This window comes from Brachycentrus maculatus, unplaced genomic scaffold (assembly GCF_059751285.1).
Source record: "Brachycentrus maculatus isolate JH-2025_06_01 unplaced genomic scaffold, ASM5975128v1 h1tg000748l, whole genome shotgun sequence".
Classification (NCBI taxonomy): domain Eukaryota; kingdom Metazoa; phylum Arthropoda; class Insecta; order Trichoptera; family Brachycentridae; genus Brachycentrus; species Brachycentrus maculatus.
The window spans coordinates 214,017-226,237 of NW_028281479.1; the positions used below are offsets into that span (position 1 = coordinate 214,017).

General features: G+C 36.4%; 1 protein-coding gene across 6 annotated transcripts in view; it reads left to right on the top strand.

The window, feature by feature from the left end:
* LOC148300339 (atypical protein kinase C-like) overlaps positions 1-12,221 on the top strand; it is a 114,732-nt gene that overhangs the window by 31,479 nt on the left and 71,032 nt on the right. The window contains exon 1 of one of the 6 annotated variants that reach the window (XM_088274926.1): positions 8,853-9,111. The exons of the other annotated variants lie outside the window; for them this stretch is intronic. The gene's annotated coding sequence lies outside the window, so the exon portion shown is untranslated. Of the gene's footprint in view, positions 1-8,852; positions 9,112-12,221 lie in introns of those variants that run through there. 6 annotated transcript variants of the gene reach the window in all.

Below are 12,221 nucleotides of genomic sequence, written 5' to 3' on the forward strand. Positions count from 1 at the left end.
GGCAGAATCAATAATAGTATTCGGATTTTTTTTTGTTTTTTTCTTTATTTTATGAGACGAATGAATTTGAAAATAGGAGTAGAGAAAGACCGAGGAAAACTAAATATGATCAAATGTTTCAAATGCGTAAATGTGGTCAGGTCAGGAGTCGTAATAATCGGCGAGTATGTATAAGGAGATGCATGAATATAGAAGAAGCGAAGATCGTTGGCAAGACAGATTGGTGTGGCGTTGTATTCTCTCTGCCTACCCCTGAGGTGAAGCAGCGTGATGAATAGTTAGGTAGTTAGATATTTTGTTTATTCATAGCGGCATTTTTCCCCGGCCCACAATCAGTGAATTCCGGAACCTGTGATTCGTCAAGCCAGTGAACGGGTCAGCGCTAGTGAACCAGACTCACTCAAAATTGGGATCTGTTCACTCGATCGGGTGGATCTGAAACCCTTTGTTGACAACTTCTTGTACCGCACATTTGTATGCAGAATGCCTGTATTCTCTGAAATTTCCGGCAGTAATTTCTTATCGACATAAAAAAAATATAATCGCTAGTTTCTTATGACTTTGAATCTTAAAAACTAACCGATCTGCAAGAACGTAAAAAAATCTGTAAAGGTATTTTTTAATATAGCAAAAATAATGGAACATGTTTTTTCAATTCATTAAGTTGTAATGTACCCTGCCTATAAGCCTAACGGATATGGTAAGAAAACGTGATACTCTACTTAAAAACATTTGTTTATGCACATGGCCTTGCTTTTTAACATAAAGTCCGCATATTTGCGTCTTTGAGGGATTAACTTTTTAATTTGAACTGGGGAAAATAGAAAATAAACAAAGAAATAAAAAAGTTACGCTATTGTAAGTTTGTTCGCCTCAGCAAAAAGGGGTTAGACCTCGGAAAGTTGGTGCGCCCTCAGCATTATTCCAAGTTGTGTTTATCTGCCGTATAAAGTGGTTGGTTCAGATAAAATGCCCGATGTCGTACAATGTCGCCATCTCGGCTAGAACGCTGGCCAAATGCCAAATTCGAGGTCCTTTTTGCCAATTTTCGCTACCAAAGTACGCGCGCAAACGTTTGCACATTTGCTGATAGGTCCATACCTATGTGTCATGTTAATATGAATTTATACGCGGTGACTGATTTGAAATTTATTAAAAAGGTCAATTTGAATATAACGTTTTCTTGGTTCAAAAAATTTATCTCGGTAGCTAGTAATAACTTTCACAACATTTTGAGTATGTCTTAATGCTTGTTCACAAATCTGCGTTTCTTCACTTACTATTTATTTGTAAATGTTACACGTGTGCAAAAGTGATCACTTAACCAACCTTTGACGGGTCATAAGCCCTGTAAATACCCAGACTTCCATATTCTTCTTCATCTTCGTTGGGATGTCAAAAAATGGAAATGAACAGTGATTGATTTTCCGACTAATTTTTTAAAATTATTTATGAGTTTTAGTTTATTTTTCACGTTGTATATTTGTATTTCAAAACGTAATTTTCTTCCACTTTTTTCAGAATTTTAATATTGTGATTGCGAATCGCATTCAGTTAGCAGTGTGCCGTATTTATAAATAGTATATAAGAAGAGTATTTTGAATTCTTTCATCCGTCTGTTTTTTTTCTTTCTAAATCCTGGATTACCGGAAGTTTTCCGATAGGTTCCGGGGAGCGCTGAATATTTATGAAGGGCTGAAGATGACAAAAGTTTTTTTGTCGGAGTTTTGAATTTTTAATATAAACCTGTCCCCCCTCTATATCAACCCCCAAACCATCTTCGTGGATCTGTTTAATCCCCGAGGACTTAGAGGACTGTAAATATAATTAATTTAACTTTAAGGTCAAAGGTAAAGTGTATCAAATTTTAATTTCTCATTATTTTTTTAAGTGGTATATTTTTAATTAGTTTGTGAGATGATCTACAATTCGATACGCCTAACGAATAACGTCGTATTTGTGAAATTAGTACTTTACAGTAGAGTGAAATTAAAAATAGTTCAGTTTTTAAGTTGTATTACACAAAGTGAATTATGAATAATAAGTAGAGTGTTTTATTACCATACCACAAAGTTTATTTATTAAAAAAAAAGAGAAATATTTGTTTTTATTTTTATTATTTACACAAATATTTCAATTTCATACTATTTCTGTGTGCCTAAGCGGATCATTATTAGAAATAGGTATTAAATTGAGGTAGAGGGGGTTCGAACCGAGAAGCTCTGACTCAAGAGTCCGCGACACTAACCACGGGACCACAACCCGACACGTTAATAGTGCTTTTAAGATATGTATAACAAAAAAATGACATATCGAACAATACTTACCCACAAACCTTTGCTGTACTGAAAACTTTTTATTATTCAGAATTAAAAGGCATATTAACCTATAATAAAATAACAACTATGTAGTTATATAAAATGCAGTTCCACCAAGAAATGTCAGTACAAAACTTAAAGCATATTAACCTATTAAATTAAATAAAGACATGACCTAAATCGCATTTCAAAGAAAATTGATAGTTGAAATTTAATCAATTAGTGTGCCAATTTCCTTACGTTTTTTCCTACAAAGAATCCTTTATTCGACGATGACGGAAAGAAGAAACAGCAAAAGTTGTTGTATCATTAAGTACTAAGTATTAATTGAATTGCTTTTTCTGTTGTTACAGGTAAGTTTTCCGGTATTACATTACATGGCGACCATAAATACTAGACTTATTTGCTATAGAAGGTAAGTAATATGAATATGTATTTATCGATATTATTTGTTATGTCGGACACTGGATTATTCACCCTATGTCTCTGTGGACTCTGATGAGATGTCAAGTGCATAAAGTGATTACTTTATAAACATATTTATAAAGTGATCGCTTAAGCCAGACAAATGCCAGGCCGTGAGCCCTAAATGCTCAGACTTACATCTTTTTTCACAAAAAGGGAAGAATGATACATACATCAAATCAAGTTGAGACAACTTTAATATAACACTCTCCTTATTATTCATCGTTTACATTGTGTAATACCACTTAAACTATAAAGTAGTATTACACTAAGTGAATGATGAATGATAAAGAGAGTATTATATTACCATACCACAAGTTAACAATGCTTTTAATATACAAAATACACCTTAAGTAATAATTTATGTACATACTTACATACTCACAAGTGATTCACGTTCTATATTAAAACTCTTAACAATTTTCTCGCGTTAACACTTTTCTGCAGTATCCTTCGACTCTTCCCCGCCCACACCTCTAAGTTCTCCCAAAACTTGTACAATCTTTGTCGGGAACAGATTCCCCCAGGAACCATTTACCGATCTCAAACTCTGCGAGGTTTCCCCCAGCGGGTGTTTTGCCGTAAATATTTGTTTGTTTTTGCGACTTTTAAAATTTACCGTACCGTCTAGTGTTAAAATAATATTTTTACGAATTCCGGCGAATTCGGTTGGAAATATAATAAAAGCGAAGGGAGATCGAGGAAAACATTGCACGATCAAGTATTCCAAATGCTGGATAGTTGACACGCCAGGAGTCGGAATCATCAGGAGGTATTAATGAGGACATGCATGGATGTCCTCGTTAATACCCGACTCACTAACTGACCATCACGCCGCTTCACCGCAGGGAACATAGAACGCCACACCAATCTGTCTTTGCAAACAATCTTCGTCTCTTCCACATTCATATATCTCCTCATTATTCCGACTCCCTATCTGACCAGTTTCAAGTATTTGAAATACTCGATCTTGCCAAGTTTTCCTCGGCCTATTTTCTTCCAATCCTTGTCCGCACCCAACGGTGCAAAGGGCACTGCATCGTATCGACGCAGTGTTATCTTGATCATTAGTTTTATGAAGGCAAGTTGTTCAGTCCTACGCTTCTTTTTACCAGTTCAGAATGATGTTAAATAAACATGTTGATAAATGTAAACATATGTTTATAATTATTATTTTTTGTATTGAAAATTTTATCCACTTAATTCCGTTCATGCTACAGCAACAACATTTTCGTATTGTGTTTATCAATCCATATCATCCATATGATGCTGTGATTCATAAGCTGGTCGATCTCAGTACATATACTCAGTGAACAATAAGGCAGTGTTAATAATTAGTTGAAGACACTCACCCGGACACTAAAATACCAGATACCCGTCTTATGCTCGGAATTTGAGGCATAAAGAACTTTGCCCACTCATCTTTTAGGTCGTCCAATGCCAAGTTTTCTTTGAAGCGCTATTATACAATGTATTCTTCCCTATAATAGCGTCTCGTCCGTGTATCTTAGATTTTTCGCTATTGCGTTGAAAAGTTTGCGTTCGCGTCTTTATGATTTCGATCTCCTTACGCACGCACGATCCGCCATCCGCCATCCGCCACAATAGCGCCCCGATGGAGGATATTCCATGCACAATGGCGGGCGTGTTAGCCTCCCGGGGTGTTTGTAATCGGACAGTAACGAGATTGCCCCCAGACAACGGCTCCCAGATTTTCATTACATTACAATGTATGCGTGGTGTGCCTAGAGAAAAGATTTATGAATCGTTAATGGCTCGATACACGATCTTATACAAAAAAAAATCAGGTAATTTGAACTATATTTTATTAAAATCCGATCTATTAACAACCCTAGTCAAAATTGTATTCTATAACATTTTTGGGTATGTCCAAATCCTCTGTCAATCTTTAAGTCCTATTTTCAGGTGTTTCCCAGTATGTAAAGTAATCCGGTTAAAATTTTGAATACATTTAAATAAAAGCTTTCTCGAACCGACCATAGATGGTTCCAGTGAACTCATGAAGCGTCATAAAATTAATGATAAATGTAGTAGTTCTAAAAATTTGAGTAGTGTGGTTGTCAATCATGGGTAGAATGGAGAATGGTGAATGTTGCACTTAACCAGCCCATGACAGGTCGCAAGCCCTGGAAATACCCAAACTTCCATATTCTTCTTTATCTATGTCGAGATGTCAAAATATAATAATAAAATGCAAAACCTCGGCAATGATTTCGCGGACCATATCGATATCTGGAATATGTCACTTCCTAACAGAAAGCAATAATGATTTTAGTATTTCAGGCTAATGCATAATTCCTTGTTTTATATGTTCATACTTGTTTAGATGAGTACTTTTCGAACCAATGATATATTTTAAGAAAAGAAAACATTATTTTATCCTAAAGTACACAAGTTTATGACATGCAATTAAATACGACATGGCCGAATGATGCGATCTATTTCAAATTATCAACGTACCAACTAATCTAGTCATTTCGTTTAAATGATTAGAAAATGACCATTTTCGGTCACTCCGATCACTGAAAACGTTGATAAAACAATGCAACAATCAGAGGTGCTTTTATTTATTAACAATTGTGTGTCCGTTTACTATGGTGTCGAGAAACCAAAACCATTTTATCCATCAGATGAAATGTCTCGTTAGTGCTGACAAGATAATGCTGAAGGAATCAAAATAAAGCCCTCGTGAATGTGTCATAACGAAAGCAATACAGAAAAGCCGCATGTTTTTCCCGTAGTCTACTTGTCCGAGAAAATTAGTCGAGGGATTCTCCTCATCTCGACTCAGTGAGGGGATGGCTAGCTTGAAAATACCCATTTAAAATGTGTTTTATTTTAAAAGATACTTTAATATGACAAATGTTTTATTATCATTTACGCATTCAGCATATAACATGCACAATCAAATAAAAAAGAGAATCAAACCAGCTTTATTACTATTTCTTAAAATAATTAAAAATGGATAGATTTTCCACAAAGTGACTGCCGAATCAATTAATGAAATCAGTTTTATATCATCAAATGATTTGGCAGTACTCTGTGATATCCATTTTTGATCAAAGTTTTACTTGGTTTATACCACTACTTAAAATCACTATATTCCATTTGCATTCCTACCACTATAAATAGTGGTATATACCAAGTAAAACATTAATTTAAAAATGATATTTTATGTAATAGAACTAATAATACTGTTGTCTTTACTTATTGAATATTTTATCATTTTAAGTATTTCAAAAATACAAAAGACATCCGAAATAATAATATTCAATTGGTACATTTTTTAAAAAGTTTTTTTTTTACTTTGTTATAAATAAACATACATTTCTTTGATATAAAGAGATTTTAGATAGGTTAAATGTCGATGGAAGTAAGTCAAATTTAGCTAAAAGTAAGGCATAAGTTAGATCTGTTCACTCGTGTCGTTCCAGTCCGTGTCCGACATCAAACATGATTAGCAAGAATGGCTCCTTAACATGATTAGTGATTAACAATTACACGAACAGTACGCCAAATGTGATTGTTCGTGCCGCGCGCACGTGGCAGCGCGCACGCGCCCCTGGCCCGGAGCCGCGGGCACCGCGAGCGCCGCCAGCCCCGCCGAGCTCCGCCGACTGCAGCCGAGCGGAGCCGAGCTCAGCCGAGGGGAGCCGAGCTCTGTTGATAGGGTTGTGTAATGATTTCCCACCGGAAAACTCCCAGTGAATAGCAATTTCATCCAAACGATTTGGGTAAGACAACACGCTGAACGGTGAACACGTCAAAGACGTTTCATCTCCAATTTATAGAATCAACATCAATTTATAGTCTCCTTTTAATTCAACTCTCATTTCACGACAGGGTCTTACGCATGCATGAAATTAAATATTACTCTTTTACATGAAATATTATGTTTTAACGATACAGACATAAGATATCAAAAATCTCATTTTATTTTAACTTAATTTTATTTGTAGTTTGTTGATAGTTTAATAAAATAGTTACAGCAAGTTACACACATATACATATAACAAGAACTTGTACTGTTCCTTTTAAAATATTTCACATTTGTAAAAATACCAGAAGAAAAGGGTAAAAAATCGAAGCATATTCACCGTTAACCACTTTTGATGAACAATAAATATAGGAATTTTGTTTAGAGTTCGACCAACTCTTGGGAAGCGCTAAGGTGTGAGTTATCCTAGTGATTCGAATGGGAACACAACTACAATTTACCAATCTAATAATCAATTGTAGTTTTTTTGTACATTTATCTTTCTTTATCTAATTTTAATTGGTTTTTTATTTATTTATTTAATCTTCATGTCCAGAAAATAAATAAGTACATTGGCAGGCTTATTGCTAAAAAGCGAAATTTCCAACCAACCAAAAAAAGACTAGTGATATTATCAAAAAGTTTGATACCATATATATAGCTGTTTGCAATCAGAGGGTAGATAGTACTTCAACATTTAAAGAAACGTAAATTACCAATTGGTGGTAATAAAGATTTTACTACCGCTTTAGAAAATATAAACATAATTTTAATCCACTGGTTCCCAACTAGTAACTAGTAATCTCGTGCCCCCTTGCCCAAATTTCTTGTCGCCTGTTGGGAAGGAAATTGGCAGAATGTCCCCTCATAGAGAGAATGGAGGAATAAAAATATATGACCCACTTCCCAGCTCCTTCCTTCCGTTTCCTAAGGCCTCTCTTACTCCCTAGAAGATCTCTCCAACGCCTACGCGTTAAAACATTTTTTTCTTAACTTTCTTCGATTTTTAATATAGTACGAAAGTAAGAAATAATACCTACTAATGACAACCCTATGCAGTATCACTATCCTTCTCTCGTGTGTCTCCCCTTCCCCCTCCCCTCGCCCCTTGCTCCCCACACATCTCCTACCTCTACTAACCTTACTGACACACATACTCCGCTACACTCTGTGCCAGAACTCATTTTCTGTTGTTTCTCCCATGACATGATTCGAATATTTCCGAAAAAAACTTAATTATTTTAAATCACTTAAATTACCTGACGAATAATTAAATTTATACTTATTTTGTTGTGTATTATACTATGAAAATTTAAAGTTCATTATTTAAGATACCTATGTTCATATCAATAATTGAAGGTGCTGTAATGTACACGATAATTTAAAATTGATAGATAAATAATATCGGTAGTACCTTTACTTTCTCAATATGCGTGTTGTCACGCACGTTTTTGTATGCATATAATAGTAAGTTTCTTTATATTCAAGGTTTATACCCTAATGAAGGATAATCTGTCTTAAGGTGTATTCTTTTTCTTGCACAAAATAACTTTATTATATTATACCGCTCATTTGGCGCAACAATGACGTAATTACGCTTTTTTTAAAACAAGTTTAATATGTCAAAATGTGCGGAAAAACTATTTACACCGGGAGAAACATCGACTGAATTGATTTTGTGGTGAAATGCTGCGAGATGGCGCGAGTGTCATTGTAGAATTTAGTAAAATGGCGCCATTTCTGTTGCTACAACGTCTTAATGCCATTGCATCTCGTGTAATATTTCTAAAAGTGGATTACACCATTGTTGCACCTAATGAGCGATATTATAAAATTCAGAAACAATGCTGCGGACGAATCACCCTCGATCTACTAAATATTGTAGTTAAAGTTTTCCTGTCAACCCTATACCCGCAATAAGGGCGCACTCGCGATACAGTGTTGGAAAACTTGATTTTCCCCCAATTCATTCTTACAGCACTATATCTGCGCTTCGTTGAAAGGGTTTCGTTAATCGTTCGATTTACAATGGCCGCGGGGGTAGACGGTCGCGCATTTCGGCACTTAGCGTCACTTTCGCTCTGGCGCCTGAGCGGGGCGAGGACCGGCGCCGCGCCGGCGGGGCCGAGCGGCCGGGCCGCGCGCCGCGGCGGCCCGCGCGGCGCGGCGCCCTTTCTGCGCGCGGCCGGCGCCGGCGCCGCCGCGCCCTCCGCGCGCAGTGCTCCGCCGCCTGCAGCCCGGGTAGGCCGCGCGAGAGCCGGTAGTTTTCCGCTAGAGGCCCAGGCGGAACGTCCCCGAGCGGAGAGCGCTCAGCCCACTTCCCGACCTCGAGCCGAGGCCCGTACTCGCGCGGCGCCCTGCACCGATACCGCCCGCTCCCGTGCTCCCGTGCTCTCCCGCTCTCCCGCTCTCGTGCTCTCGTGTTGATATGACATATTGCCGCGCCGATCGAATCGCGCGAACGCGACATTCGAAGCTCCGTACGACGACTCGTTTGTAAACAAATTTGTACGTTACTCGATTCCCTTCACGAGTGAGAGGCGATCGCAGGTACGGTACAGTATACGCGTCCGCCGTCCGTAGTGCCGAGGCACACCTCTTTCCTCGGAGTGTCATGTCATTTGAAGGACGCCTCGGCAGGACGGTGGGTGTGCCTGACAGGACACGTGCGGACCCGCCACCCTGCAGCCCGCAGCCCGCAGCCCGCAGCCCGCAGCCTTATCGCGGCTATCACTACGCGTATTATGCTCCTCGCATGACAGCTTACCGTTCGTTTTCATTAGGGTTTGGCTCCTGCAGCGTGTGACTCGACATTTAAATACAATAAATGTACTGCTATATTGTGATAACTTCTACATTTTCTACCTACTGTAATTTCCATCAACTAGTACGTTTCACTAATCTGTAATTAATTTTGTTATTTTTAACAGAATTGTAACAGCGCGATCCCACGTCGAGATAATTCATTTAGCTACTTTTTAACCATATGTATGAAGAACGTATTTTGTAATTGTAATTCGTAGCTATCGTCTGTTTTCTCTATTGCCATATCCATGTAACAACCCCTCTATGACATATGACGAGGCAATTGACTTTGTATATCAACTCACTTCGGGGAGAATTAAAGAGAATAAACTGTGCTTTATTTATTAAATTATTATTTTACGAATAGACCAATCTTCCACATTAATGTTATCTGACCCTTATCCGCTCCCAATAGTGCATACGGCACTGCATCTCATTGATGGAGTGTTATCTATATCGTTAATCACGCGAAGGCAAGGTGATCGGTGATGCACTTCTGGTACCAGAACAGGGTGATAATTGAGGGTAAATAATATAATGATAAATCACCCATATTTTTTCTGACTCTCCTGGGAATCGAACCTGGACCTGTAGCCAAACCTATAACCACAAAACTATGATGGCGGACTAAATGTACAGTTATTATATTTATTTTAAATCGCATTGAGATTAAAATCGTCGTTAGACAATTTTTAAACGATTATTCTTTAAGAAACATTATGAATGATTCTTACATTATAAAATCATTAACATTTTATTAATTCAAGTGTGTAGTATTGAACATTTATCAGTTTAATACTGCAGGAAAATTATTAACGAAGTTAGAAGAATTTGATTTTTCGTGACCAAAATATTAACACAGTATTTTTTTATTATCATTTAATTTTACTTGTGGTGTCGGCCTTTTATTCTTTATCAATTCCTTTTTTTTTTGCAGAGTTAGTCAAATCATAAGTAATTTTTTTTTAGAAATTTCCTCAAAACGCGAAAGATCTGTCACTTTTATTACGTAAATCCTATCTTTGTCGAAATTTCTTATCGAGTTCGTTGTATATTAATCTAATATTGTTTGTTTATAGTAAATTGATCGGAAAATAAATCATTTTAATTTTACAATTAAATATATATTTTTACCTTTGTACATTAAATAAACATACTAAATACACTTCCATCTTGTTATTTCGACCAAATTACTAAGCGATTTCATCTCTTAATAATTTGGTCAAAACTACGGGAATCTCCAGAAACGATGTCTCACAAATTCTTTTTTCTTTGACAAATTTGAAGCAGGCGATCAATGCATAGCGTTAAAGGGGTCCATAACTTTTATTAAAACATGATTAATTATTGTACTTTTTATCTCTTAATTTTTAAACCGTGTTTCTTTGCTGAAAGAAAAATATATCTTTAATGTGAACTGCAAAAACGCTTACATATATTATTTATTCAAACCCTAAAACCTTTCAAAGTTACGTACATATTATATGGTGAACCTTTGTCTAACTCACCACTTCGTTTCCGACCAAATTTTAAGGATTCAATCTGATTTATTCAAAATCACTCGCAAACGGCTGAAGCATTACAAACAACTCATTTATTATTCGAGACATGTAATTTCATATATTTAGATACAATATAATAAATATTTAGAAAACTACCATACTGTATTTTAACTTGATACATTGTATTTCAATATGTTATATGACAATAAAGTTTCATAAAATAAACATATCGTACAGGAGAAAGTGACCAACTAACAAAACGTCAAATGTTCAGGAGGGCCATTTAACCGTTTTTACACTTTCGTCATCAATACAGTCAGTCATTTTGAACAAGTCGATATATTATACTTCCAAGTTTAAAATCGCTTTGGGGTTTTTTCCCAGTCAACATTAAGCTAGTAAGATGTCAAATAGTCAATAATCACGTTTTTGTAAAAAAAATGCACCCGGTGACTCTCCTGTATTAGGACGATATTTAAAAAAAGGAAATCAGTTTTTCATCTACTAAAAAATTCCTTATTGGTAATAATAATAATAATTTTCATTTCTTCATATTCAGTTTCAAATACACTTTTCTAACAAATCTACGGTTTTACCGCTGCGTATTTTTAATCATCATCATCATATTCTACTTCTTCTAACCCATATCCACACCTAATGGTGCATAGGGCATTTCATCGTACTGACGCAGCGTTATCTTGATCGTTACATACGTGAAGTCAAGGTGATCACTCCTGCGCCTCAGGGAACAGGTAATATTAAATAAATATTAGAGTATAAAATCACAAATATTTATTTTCACCCCCCCCCCTGAGAATCAAACACGGGACCTCCAACACGGTAGCTAAACAGGCTAACCATTACACCACGGAGACGGACATCGGTCGGTTTTAATCATCAGCTGAATGTATTTAAAATAAATTACATAATGGTATGTCAGGCATTTTGTAGCCTTTGATTAAAATAAATTTATATGTATTTTTGGAAAACAATGTGTTCATCAATTTGCATGGAATGTTTTATTATACATATAATACTATGAATAATGGCAAAAGGAGTATATTTATAAACTTTGACTATAGACTCTATAGAGTATAGTATAAAGAGATAATACTTGTGTTAGTGTTATTTGTAGCAGTTGTCATACTTGAGGTGTATTCTCAGATGGTTCCTTATTTGGTTTGTTTCAATATTCTCCTCGTTCAACTTTAGAATGTTTGTATTGATAACATTCGTATCTCGGTATGGTGGGTAGAGGATCCAGTATCCGCATCCCGCAGCTTCCTGCCTCCCTGGTAGCTCGCGGCGCCTGCTGGAGTACTCCTCGCCGCCGCTGGCACATTCAGCTGATGG